General features: G+C 42.6%; 1 protein-coding gene across 1 annotated transcript in view; it reads right to left on the bottom strand.

Annotated features, from left to right (window-relative positions):
- The window catches only part of Fam124a (family with sequence similarity 124 member A), a 53569-nt gene that overhangs the window by 26271 nt on the left and 15217 nt on the right, over nucleotides 1-12081 (bottom strand). The window lies entirely within an intron of this gene.

Raw genomic sequence — 12081 nt, 5'->3', positions numbered from 1 at the left:
CATGGTTTGGGTGGGGAAAGTGTGGGAGACCCAACTGCCTAGGTGAGCCTGCCTTTGGGGCCTCTTGCTAGGCCATGTCCACCCAGAGCCCCACACACCATGAGTGGCTTGGTTACCCTCCCTATGTTCTCTGGCCGAACACCTGGAAGCACCCAATGTCAAGAGTGAAGGCGAATGTTAACTTGGAAATGCTTTCTCGTGGCCACAGTGACATATTTCTAACTCAGATAACTATGTAATGCTCTGTTTGCCTTTAGATAAATTGTATGATGGATATAAGGGTAGTCAGGATATGTTTAGGTCAAGTGTGATGGGGAGGCTGACTCATCTGTAATCTAGGCCTGTCTTCACACATTTGCCTCATGATGTCCACTAGGGGTGTTGGGCACAATGTGACCAGTGGTATTTTGTATAACACAGTGTCCGTTTCTTCAACCACTAATGCCCCGCCCCCCGCCATTGAGAACATCTGAGAAGTGTGATGGGTTTTTAGGAGCTGCACCTCAATTAGTTCACAGGATAAAAGGGTATTTTTTGTGGTACCTGCAATCATGTGGCTTTAATTTTGTTGGATCAAAATTTATCTTAATTTTCATCCTAACTTGGGTATCTCACTTGAAAATAGTTTGTTGTTTCCTTCTCTGTCATTCACTCATTCATCCATACATTTCTTGAGCAATCAATATGTATGTCACTTAGGGAGACAGGATGGTGGCACCATTGAGGATTACAGGAACCTGTTCATGTAAACTGTGGCACGAACACTGGTCCCTCAGGTTGTGTACAACCTGCACAACCACAGACAGCAGCCTTTCAAAGAACCACAAGCCACAGATGAGAACTTATGATTTAGGTGGGAAATACAGACATAAAGACTTAAAAATGCCATCTGAAATATACCTATAAGGAATGCAATTGAATAGCACCTTGGGGTGAGGGTCAAATTCTAATGTCAGACTCAGAAAGACAAATACCACATGTTTTCTCTCATGTGGAATCTAAATCTAAAGAAAAAAGTGGAGAGGAACATAAATGGCGGTGCTACTTGGAGCTGTGAGGGGGAGTGAAGTACATTGCATGCATGTATGAAAAGATCATGACACATTTTATTTATTTTATTTTCAAATTTTTTATCAGCATAAATTAATTGTACAAAGGGGTTTCATTACGATATTTACAATGTGCATATAATGTACTTTGATCAAATTCGCCTCATTTTTAACAGACTTTGGAGAATTTCATTGTGTTATTTTCATAACAATATATAATGTATTTCTAAAATATTACCCCTCAAAAAACTTATTTAAACAATTGCAACAAAGATAAAAAGGAGGTGGGGGAAGAGGAATAAGAAAGAGTAATAGAGGAAGCAAATATGATCAAAGTATATTATATGCACGTATGAAAATATCACAATGAAATCCCCTCACATTGTACAATTAGTATGCACTTAATACAAAAAATTCTGTCAATATGTGGTGAGGATCACCTATAGCCAATTATCACTGAACTTTGCATAAAGTACCAGATGGTAGTGGCCCACAAGACAACCCAGTCAGATATGCAGATGTTCCTTTGGTTGAAGTTCAACACCAGATGTGACAGCCGGCTTGCTGTAGGGCCATATCTGCCTCTCTAGCCACTAGACTCCGACTCAGCAAAGCAAGCCCTTTCCCCTACAAGAGGCTTTTGGGAGCCAAGAGGTTTCTGGAACATAAGGACGACTAAAGTAGTCTGAGCTTTCCCATGGTCAAGGAGAAGATTGCCAGATGGAATTATTTCACCTGTCCTTACTCTCTCCTTCCCTTCCTGCGATTGAGCATGTATTCTCAAGTTCAAAAGCATTAAATATGAGCACCATGCAATTCTCACTTACTACCACGGGACAAAGGAAGGAACAACTCTTCTCCTAGACACTTCTGTCAAGGCTTTCTGGAGGAGGCACTATGTGACCTTGCAGGTCAATGGCATCTCACTTAGCAGTTCCTCAAATGTGGGAGAGATTACTGTAGGAAGAGGGAAACTGTTTATGAGGCATAGAGCTGTGCAAAACACAAGCACATTTGGGAGAGAGCAGTGAGCAATTCTGAAGCACAGCAACAGAAGAGAAATAGATGAGGCATGGAACCACAGGCTGTTTAGAGGCATGTGTGTCGGTTCTTGGAGCCCATCGCTGTGGGGAGAAGGAGAAGGAGAGAAAAAGTAGATGAGTGTACTTTGACGTTGCTCGTCCAATGTGATGTTTAACTAAGACAGGAGAGAGGGGCAGCTTTGTGGGGAAAGATAAGGAGCTCCACTTTGGCCACGGTGGCGGGGGGGTGGTGGTGGTGGTGGGAGGGGGGGCGGGATTGAGATATGCAAATGACTTCCAGGAAGGCTGTCCTTCTCAATTGCACTTTTCTGTTGCTGAGATGCTGAGTGAATTTAAGGGTAGACCTGTTACTTTTAGACCATATTACTGCATTTATGCAGTTGTCCCTGCATATGCAAAACTGTGCACAATGGCTTACAGAACAATCAGAACTCAGGGATTTTCTGGCCCTTTTCTTTGCCCGCTCTTTCTGCCTGCCTGGTTTCTTCCCATTTCACTGAAAGTTAAAATCATCACCAGTAGAAATGCAGCTGAAGAAAGGTAGCCAAGAGGCAAACCAGCCTACGTTCTCCCATCAGCAACTCCAGTAAAGAAGACTCTGCAATCAATAAACACATTTTCCCCTCTTCCAGGGTGCCCTGAACTCCTAACAGTGGAGACATGTGACTTTGCTAAACACCAATGAACACCTGGTATAAACAGAAGTGGACAGAAAAGCTTTGAACAACATGAGAATGAAGAAATTTACTAGAGAAAATGGCAGATGATTTTTGTGAGGGAAAAGATGCAAAGAATAGAAGTGTTCAAAGGAGAAGCTGTCAGATTCCACCCACAGGGTGTGCAAGCAACCAGGGTGCCAGAGTGACATGTTAGCTAACATGCATCCTTTCTGAGTTCTACCAGTATGAGCTCATTTAATGCTTGCAAAAACCCTACAAAGGGGTGCTTGTATTGTCCCTATTTTAGAAAGCAGGAAACTGAGGCACAGAGAGGCCAAGTCACCTGCCATGAGCACACAGGGTAAGAGGCTGAGTACTCTCTCCAGCATGGAAGTCTGCATAGACCATTGCCCCATCTTCTCCGCTGTGCCTGTTTCCCAGCAAGAAGATGGGCTGCCCCCTCTCCATGTCTGTCCACACTGCTATCACCTTGCCTGTCTCCATGGCTCTCCTGCCTCCTTGTGCTTGTTGCCTTCCTGGCCATCAGCCAATAGCTTCATGTCTTAGGCACCCATTTACATCTCATTCCTCTGGCCCTGGGTATCCAAGGAAGAATCCACCAGAGGCTGATTCTCTCTGTTGGCATACATTCAAGTCTTTATATCTTAACCCTGCCCTGGAGGGCAACTCAAACAGGCTGACACCACAGGTGGGTGCACTGGTGAAAGAAAGGCAGAACAGTGACCCAAGAACACCTGTGGGCAGGCAGGAAAGACCTGAGTGCGAAGGGGTGTGGGGTCATCCATGTCTCTGAAACAGAGTTGTCAGGGTGCTCAGCCTTGTGCCACCTCAAGTAGTCGCACAAAGATTTCCCAAAGAGCAGAACAAAAGCCAAGCTGGAGCCTGCATGGATGAGTGAGTGTTTACAGCTCTGCAAAGGGCAAGCTGCCCAGCTGGGAGCAGGGGCTGAGCTGAAAGGCATTCCACCAGGCTCCAGTGTGCTCAGCAGCTCTGGATGCAGCCAAGAGCAAACAGGCCAGGCAGACAAGGCCCAGCCCCCAGCATGGCCTTGGCACTGCATGAATTGGGGAGCTGAAAGTGACAAAAATCCTGCTCAGGAACAGCTAAGGAGACTGGGCAGTGGCATCAGTATGCTCTGGTCATCGCCAGCACATATCCCCTGCATATGACCCTGAAACACACAGACTCAAAAAGTCACAGAAATACAGCTCCGAATTGTCATTGGCTGCTAGGGTTACACACGCCCCAGGGAATCCACCTCGGTGGCACTGCATAGGGAACCAAGTATTTGAGGGGAAGGAGAGAAAATGTGAATAATTAATTGTCATGAAAAGCCTCTAGGCCTCCCCAGAGAAGCGGAGACAACAGTCCGTGGGTCAGGCTCTTCCTTTATCATATCTATTACCCCGTCTTCTCCAAGGGCCTCAGCGAGCACCTGTTCAACTCAGGCAAAACCTGTGTTGTCCAGACAGGACCTGGATGGCAAGAATGACCTGCCCAGGGCTGCTTAGAAGATGGGAGCTGCTGGTCATATGATACGCATCAGGCTTTTGAATTCATGCGCAATTCCTAAAAAGAGAAGGAAGTCTTCCTCATATGATTATGGACAATTAAGAGTTTCCTGTGATAACACAAAACAACACAAGCTTTAAGGAAAGGAGCACGCAGGTCAGGCTTTCTATGAGGAAGAAAGTACACAATTAGCCTGGGTATTTGTTACATTTTCCTAATTTTTTACCTCTCCTGCATGTCCCTTTTTTGAAGAGAAGAAAATTTAGCCTCATCAAACATTTATTAAATGCTTATTATTGCCAGACCCTATCCTAAAAACTTGCTATATACTATCTCATTTACTCTTGAGACAGTGCTATGACAGAGGCGTGTTCTCCTCTACTCCTGAAATGTTAGCTGACTTGCTCAAGGCCATTTGGCAAGGGCTAGCTGGCTCTAAATCTGTCTGAACCTCAAGTGTTCCCACCAGTATGCTCTGTTACCTCCCAAACTCACCATTCTTATAATCAGCCTGTTATTTTTTTTACCCCTAGCCTTGGCTTGCTTGGCTGGGGCTCTGAACCTATGGCTTGACTCCTGCCTGGAGTGGACTGGCCATTTCATTCAGTGGTCACCCTAAGCTTGAGTGCTATGGAAGAGGGGGCAAGGGACAAGGCCCTTTTGCCTGTCGATGGGACTTCTGGATGCTGGACTGTCTCTTGGCCTCTCAATGCTGCCTGCACCAGGGCTCATCACCACCATTATCTGCAGCCCAGCCTTGCCTGCACTGTGTCTCACCATGTGGGGCCTGCCAGACTGGTACACCTCCCCAAACTGGCAAATGTTATATTCCCAAAGCACTTCCTTCCTGGTAGTGGGAATGTATCATTGAAATTCAGAAATCTCTTATCCCAAAGGCATTGCCTGGACTAGTCTCAGAATATGACAAGCTCAGATACCTCTTTCTAGAATTTTTGAGCAACAGCTGATATCACTGTCATTTTATCCACAGTTTGTCACTGACACTTTGCATTTCATTGTAATCATTTATATATTCAAGGAGTGTTTGTTGAGCACCTAGCATGTGCCAGGTGTTATAGGATACAATGGTGAATAAAATAGTCTCTATGTTCATAAAGTTTTTAATCTAGTGGGGGAGTCAGACAATAAATAAAGATACTTCACTGAGTAAACACAAGCTCAGTGTGGACAGAATAAGGTTTCCCAGGCAGCAGCCAGAACCATTTACCATCAACTGAACAAATCACCATGCACCATTCCAGTGCTACAATTACTGCCTATTCCTCAGTGCTCCCTGAGCCTCAGAGGGCAATGGAGAGCCTCAAGGGCACCTCCTGCTCCTCTAGGCTGTTTGGTTCCTGAAATGCCTGCCCTGGAGCCTGGCCTGAGGCCCTGTAACCTCACAGGCCTGAGGGTGAATAAATACTCTATTTGCATTTCTAAAGCCCCAATCTCTGGCACTGAATAGCTCCCAGGCTTGGATATTGGTTTGCCAACCAGATCCATGTGACACACAGGCAGAAACCCTGAGGACTGCAGAGTAAGGGGTCAGACACACAATTAACTTACCCAGGGCACAGGTTTCCCTGGTGAATCAAGATCAGATTGGAAGACAGGACAGAAAAGGCTCCAGGTGACAAGGAACACAAAATCCACAGTCAGCCACCCTCCTCCACTAAGCAGCAAGGTCTTCCCAGAATGCCAGAAATAAATGCCCTCAGCAAGGGGCTTCCAGCTTCTTCCTGGGAGTCTATTCATTTGGGATATAATGAATAAGTCACCTGCCTTGCTTTTTTTAAAGCCAGCTCTTTGAATCTTTGAACTAACAAGAAAATTGTAAGCAATCCCCTTATCCCGCTCAGATTTAAGATAAAATTTCAGACTTTCTTAATTCTTAATAATTTTTATAATTTCCACAAAGGTCATTCATTGGTTGACCTGCAAGTTTGGGCTTTAAGAAGTGGCAGGGCTGGTCCCAGTGCCAGACCCAAATAAAGTTGGAATTAGAGGCAGGGGTGGGAATTGTGGGACGTGGTGGCAAAGGTGACGTACAGAGATTTCATTGTATGAGATCCAAACTGTGTTCACAATACAGAGAAAGTGGTTTTCATTCCTCAGCCTGAATTCACAGAACTTTCCTATCACTGAAGAACTGAACATGACTGAAATGGTTAAGCTGAAATCTCTATTTTCATTTGGCAGAGGAGAACAATAAGGAATCTTTTTGATCCTCCAGCCCTTTCAAGCTTTTGTAAAAAAAGATGCTTTTTGCTATAAAACTGCAGTTATTTGCGTGGTCTCTCGATTTTCATCTGCTGCAGAAACAATGCCAGGAGTTCATTCCAAACCAGGTCATTATAAATGATACAGAAAGGTAAGGCAGGGACTTTGGATATGCTGCATTTTTTTTTCCTACTTGGAACTGGGACATCTATTTTATCTTAAATGTATTTCTAAGCTTCATTTGGTGAAGCAAAAGCCAGACACCAACTGGAGAGCAGTGACAAACACTTGAAATTCTGACACAGCTGGAGAGGACCAAGAGGCTGATAAGCAGTCTGAGGAGAAATAAATGCAGCTAGAAACATGTCAACATACCTAGCATATTTGTGTGGGTCTAAGGACCACAGTGGCTTTGGAAGCTTATAAGCAGATAACACAGAGCTAAGGCACACCAACATCCTGTGCTTAATGATGTACATTAATACATTTTTTGTATATTAGTACATTTTTGCATAAAAATTCTGGGTTTTGAGCTGGGTGTGGTAGTACACACCTGTAATTCCAGCTTCTCAGGAGGTGATGACAGGAGGATGGCAAATTTAAGGCCATTTTGGGAAAGTTAGTGAGACCCCATCTCAAAAACAAAAGGACTCAGGGTGAAGCTCAAGTGATAGTGCATTTGCCCAATGAGCTTGAGGCTCTGGTTTCAATCCCCAGTACCATCTAAAAAATAAACAAAAACCCAACCAAATAAATAAAAATCCAGGGTTTGAAAGGACTAGGGCATTTCATACTGAATCATTTCTTTTGTTCAATGATTTTAATTCTTTTTAAATCATATTATGTGCTTGTCATTTTCATTAGTTGCAAAGGCATCCTGAGAAAGTCAAGGTGTCAATAAAATTTCATAGATTTGGAGATGTCACAGCAAGGCTTAGAAAAAATAGGACTAGAATTAACTAATATTCATCTTGTTTTGAGAAATAAATCTAACCAATCAAAAAGATAAAAGAGGAAGATGTTCTCTAAAACCAATACCAGGGGCTTGGTCATCAGAGAACCCCAGGCCTCAGCTTACACTGGAAGTAGGGGAAAGGACACTAACAATAAATTAATGATTTATCTTAAAAGGGGATTTATTATGCTAGGCTGTTAAGAAATAAGATGCACAATGATTAGCCATTAGATCTGCGCTAAGAAAAGACACTATTTTATGCTAATAAAATACATCCTGAAAGTCACAGTAGGAAAATCCTTGATGAAATCTGGCATTGGCTTTGCTCATGATGAGACTAGCACAGAAGGAAAGGGAGCTTAGAGACTCATGTTTTCTGGCCTAACATTCAGTGTAAAATTCAAACATTTATTCAAATGCATATTCAGCTTGAATATGATCCTTTTTTCCAAATCTCCTTGGGCACATCTGAAGCGTGAGCTTACTGGACATGCAAAGAAATCAAAGACAGGTGAGAGCCTTTTCCTCCAGGCCTCATTTGTAGATATGGTCAGGTACCTTACCCAGGTTGGCCATTTACTCAATGGCAAGTCTACTAACAAAGAGAGTATCTCCCAACTACCACTTTGAGGCTCTGCCTTTCACAAGCCAACTGCCCCTTGCCCTAAAGTGCCCAATCCTGCTAATGGCCCTGAGGACTGCAGAGTACGAGGAGATATAGCTGTCCTTATCTTAAGGGAGCTTACTAAGTAATTGAGAAAGGAAGATGTTTATATATAATCAATAAGAAAAATACCAATGGGAGATGGAAAGTTTCAAATGACACAGAGGGTGAAGTGCAGAGATATTAGCTAGGTTTCCTTTGCCATAGTTTTCCTACTGCCTTGTGGCCTGACGCCTGCAGAGTCTCAGCTGCTCATTGCTTCAGGGACTACAGGGACAGATAAACCTAATAATCATGCTTCTGAAGTTATTATTTTTTTACTCATAGCAGAGGAAATAGTCTATTGCAAGAGGGTGGGACTTGTGGGGACATCAACTGACAGTGTTTCCAAAGCCTGCCATCTCACAGGAAGACCTCCAGCTTTTCCACCCAGGTTATCTATGACCCCATATATTTTCGCCTCCACAATCTTAAGCCTGAGGCGATGGCAGATTAATTACGGAATGGTAGAGAAAGCCCAAGTACCTCCTGAGTTGAGAAAGGAAAGACTTCTTACAACCAGTCTTGTCATAGAAAGGAAACTAGTCTTCTAAGCACAGGTTGAACAGTTCAGCCTCTACCTTTATGAGCCAGTAATAATGTCAGATGATATTAGGGTGAGTTAAAAATAAAAGAGGAAGTGAGAACAGATGAAATATTCCTTTCCTTCTATAACCACTATGTTATACGAAACAGACATTTAATAAATATGCAGGAAGGAGGAAAAGGAAGAACAAAGGAGACTGATGGGATCCTCTTAGCTTTCTTAGTTAATTCTCAATTTTGGGAACTCTAAGAGATTATGATGTTTTGCACAACACTCCCTTATCTGATAAGGTAACTTCTAACCTGTTACCTTATCAGATATTAAAGCCAGAAGTATGGATACAGGATAGTTAGGAACTTGTCTACTGGAGTGGGAAATACTTTCTATAAAGCCTGTGTAAGCACCGAAAACATTGCTTTGACCATTGTTGCTGCCTGAGGTTGGAAAGGAAAGAAGTCAACATGACATTTTAATGAGAGAAACAGAAAAGACTGACTTCAGGATCTCTGAACCCTGAGAGTCTTCCTGTTCATAAACTATGCCATAGAGCAGATATATATATGTATATGTATACAAATATATACATTTATATCCTTTAATTACATATACATATATCCTACTATACACACACACACACATATCCTTTTTTGTTCATTAAATTACAATTTTTATGAGTTCTTCACACACTTACCCACCCCAGTGGGAGAGTGAAATGGAACCTGTGGAGAATAACATGGAAATAGGGATTAGAAGCTTTATAAACTGCATATACTTCTCATCCCAGCAGTTCCACTTGTAGGAGTTCATCCAATAATGAAGGATGTATACAAAGACTTAGAGCAAAGATGTTCTTGGTAATAGTGAGAAACTGATACAACATATAGAACCAACTTCAGGGCACTGGTAAATAAATTATGGTGCAGAATATGATGGAATCCTAAATGCATGCTTAAACTGTCGTAGAAGTAAGTTTTCTGGTACATAAAGATGTCAGAAATGTAGTTAGAAGAAAACTAGACTATAAAATATACATAATGCCGCTTTTGGAAGTAGTAAATAGATCTATAAGAATACAGACACTCAGAAAAAAAATCTACAAAGACAGATACCAAATAATAAATCATGGTTTCCGGATGACAGGACTCTAGGTTTTTATTTTTTGCTCACTTGTATTGTCTGATTTTTCTACAATAGCTGTATTATTTGGGTAATAAAAATTATTTTAGAATCAGGAAAAGCCCCAGGTGCATCAGTAGGTACAAATGGTGGCAACATCTCACTTCTGTTGCCTCCCTTGGGGTCCTGACAACCCTGGTAGACCAGATGTCCCTGAGGTATCACTTCAGCTTCTCAGGGAAAATGTAGTTGGGAGAGACTGATTTCATTTTTCTTTCATATCCTGTGTAGAAGTCAACACCCTTTGTGTTTTTGAAGTTACTCAATTAAGACTTTATCTTTGAAGCCAGAAGGTCTACATTGTCTTTTTTTTTTTTTTTGGAAACGGATGTCAGTATTGCAAAGCATCACAGAGGCTGTCTGTGTGGTCTGTTGTTCTCACCCTCTGACTTCCTGATGTGTATCTTTGGTTATTGCTTTTCTCTTATCAACTGTCAAACAGTAAAAATATCTAGCTTTTTAGGCTCCTTTTCAGAGAAAGAACAGACCCCACACCATCAAATCACAGTCTAGATGCACAAACACTTTTGGCTTCAGTCATTTCCTTTTTCTCAGAGATTTAATTTGCTACTTCTGTGATCCTACAAGTAATGCTACCTCTTGCTTCTCACAAAAACTCAAGACATAAGGGGCATATTCCATGTTTTAAAATAAACTATTCTTAGTGGAGGAACATAATTTCTTCACTTATATTTTCAACAAAATAATTCAAATATTTACCAAGTGAAAAACTCTTCCATCCAGACATTATGCAGACCCAAGGACCTACAGATTAGACTATTAAATTAGAATCTAAGTGTAGGAAACTTGGATAAGCCACACCTCTCAGGGATGACTTGAGAGCAATCTTGATTAATAGAGAGATGGGCTAGCTCAGTGCCCCTGAAACTTTCAGTATGTGCAACTCACCTAGCTCAGGGTTGGGACCTGAGATTTTGCACTTTGATGCTGCTACTGGGTGGTCCCTGGGCCACAGTGTGAGCAGCAGGTATTCCAGTGTAGCTACTTTATGTCCTTTGCCAGGCTAAGAACACCTCCTTTGAGATGACAAAATAGAGGGCCACTGAGCTATCACAACTGGTATCAGCTGGTGTCCAGTGGCTAAGCCTGTACTTGAGCACCTGCCACAAATGACAAACTCATGCCTGTGGCCTTCATGCAAGCTACATGCAAAATGACTCCATTCTTAACAGGCCATCCAGGAACATGAGTGTTCTAAACCTGAAGCCACCAACGTGTGGGGTTGGGGGAAAGGCCGCCACCAGCAAATTCTTCTTTCTCTAGTCAGGGTAAGTTGGCCTGTGGCCACTGTCTTCTGAGCGGGGAGGGAGGAAGAAGTCCTAAGGGTGCTCTCCCACCTAGCCACACTTGTGCCAAGAACACAGCAGAAACCTCTGATTTCCTTCTTTAATCCTAGCCACTGTGAAGGGCAGAGCCATAGTGGAGGACAGACTGCATGGAGAAATCAGATTGCTCTGTCCATGTGCACAGCAGCCTGGTGATTTCTCACTGGTTTCTGTAGCCCTGGCTGACATCACTGGTGTCATGGTCCAACACCCAGCCACTCATGGAGAGCCCCTTCCAGGGCTGCAGACTCATTCCAAAGGTGCAGCAGCTCGTCTTGAACTTCCTTTGAGAACAGTTTGGCACGTGAACATGACTGTTGTGCCAGAGCATGGTCTTAAACGTAATTAAAAATAAAAACAGTTCTTATTTGGGGTTTGTCTGCTACAAGTTGCACAATCAACTCTGTGGAATGGTAGAGTAGAATCCCAAACCTTCTGCTCTTCCTCCACTTGGAAGTAAGTATAGCATCTCCCCAAGTGCATTGGTTTGTGTTATGTCTGCTATGGGGTTATACAGGATACCAAACAGCACCACTAGCCTTATTATTAATAAGCCCTTTGGAAAGGAAGGAAGTAGGAAATTAATGAAACAGTGATAGAGCTGAATGGATGTTCAAGTTCTAAAGCCAGCTTTTCTAAAAAGCCGATTCTTATTTTAAAAATATTGGTGACTTTTCTTCTGATGCTTTTACTGCAGTGGGTATGAATCTGAGGACTGACTAGGTGGATATTTGAGTCTTTCTGAAAACTTGTGCATATTGCCACTCCATGCTAATCACAAAATTAAGCAAGTTCAATGGCTAAAATCATTCTTCATGAGGATTAGTGAATAGATTTGTCTAGATCT

Source organism: Castor canadensis, chromosome 10 (assembly GCF_047511655.1).
Source record: "Castor canadensis chromosome 10, mCasCan1.hap1v2, whole genome shotgun sequence".
NCBI classification, from domain to species: domain Eukaryota; kingdom Metazoa; phylum Chordata; class Mammalia; order Rodentia; family Castoridae; genus Castor; species Castor canadensis.
Note: the sequence above shows the minus strand (reverse complement) of the source record. Positions and strands in the feature narration are given on the sequence as shown.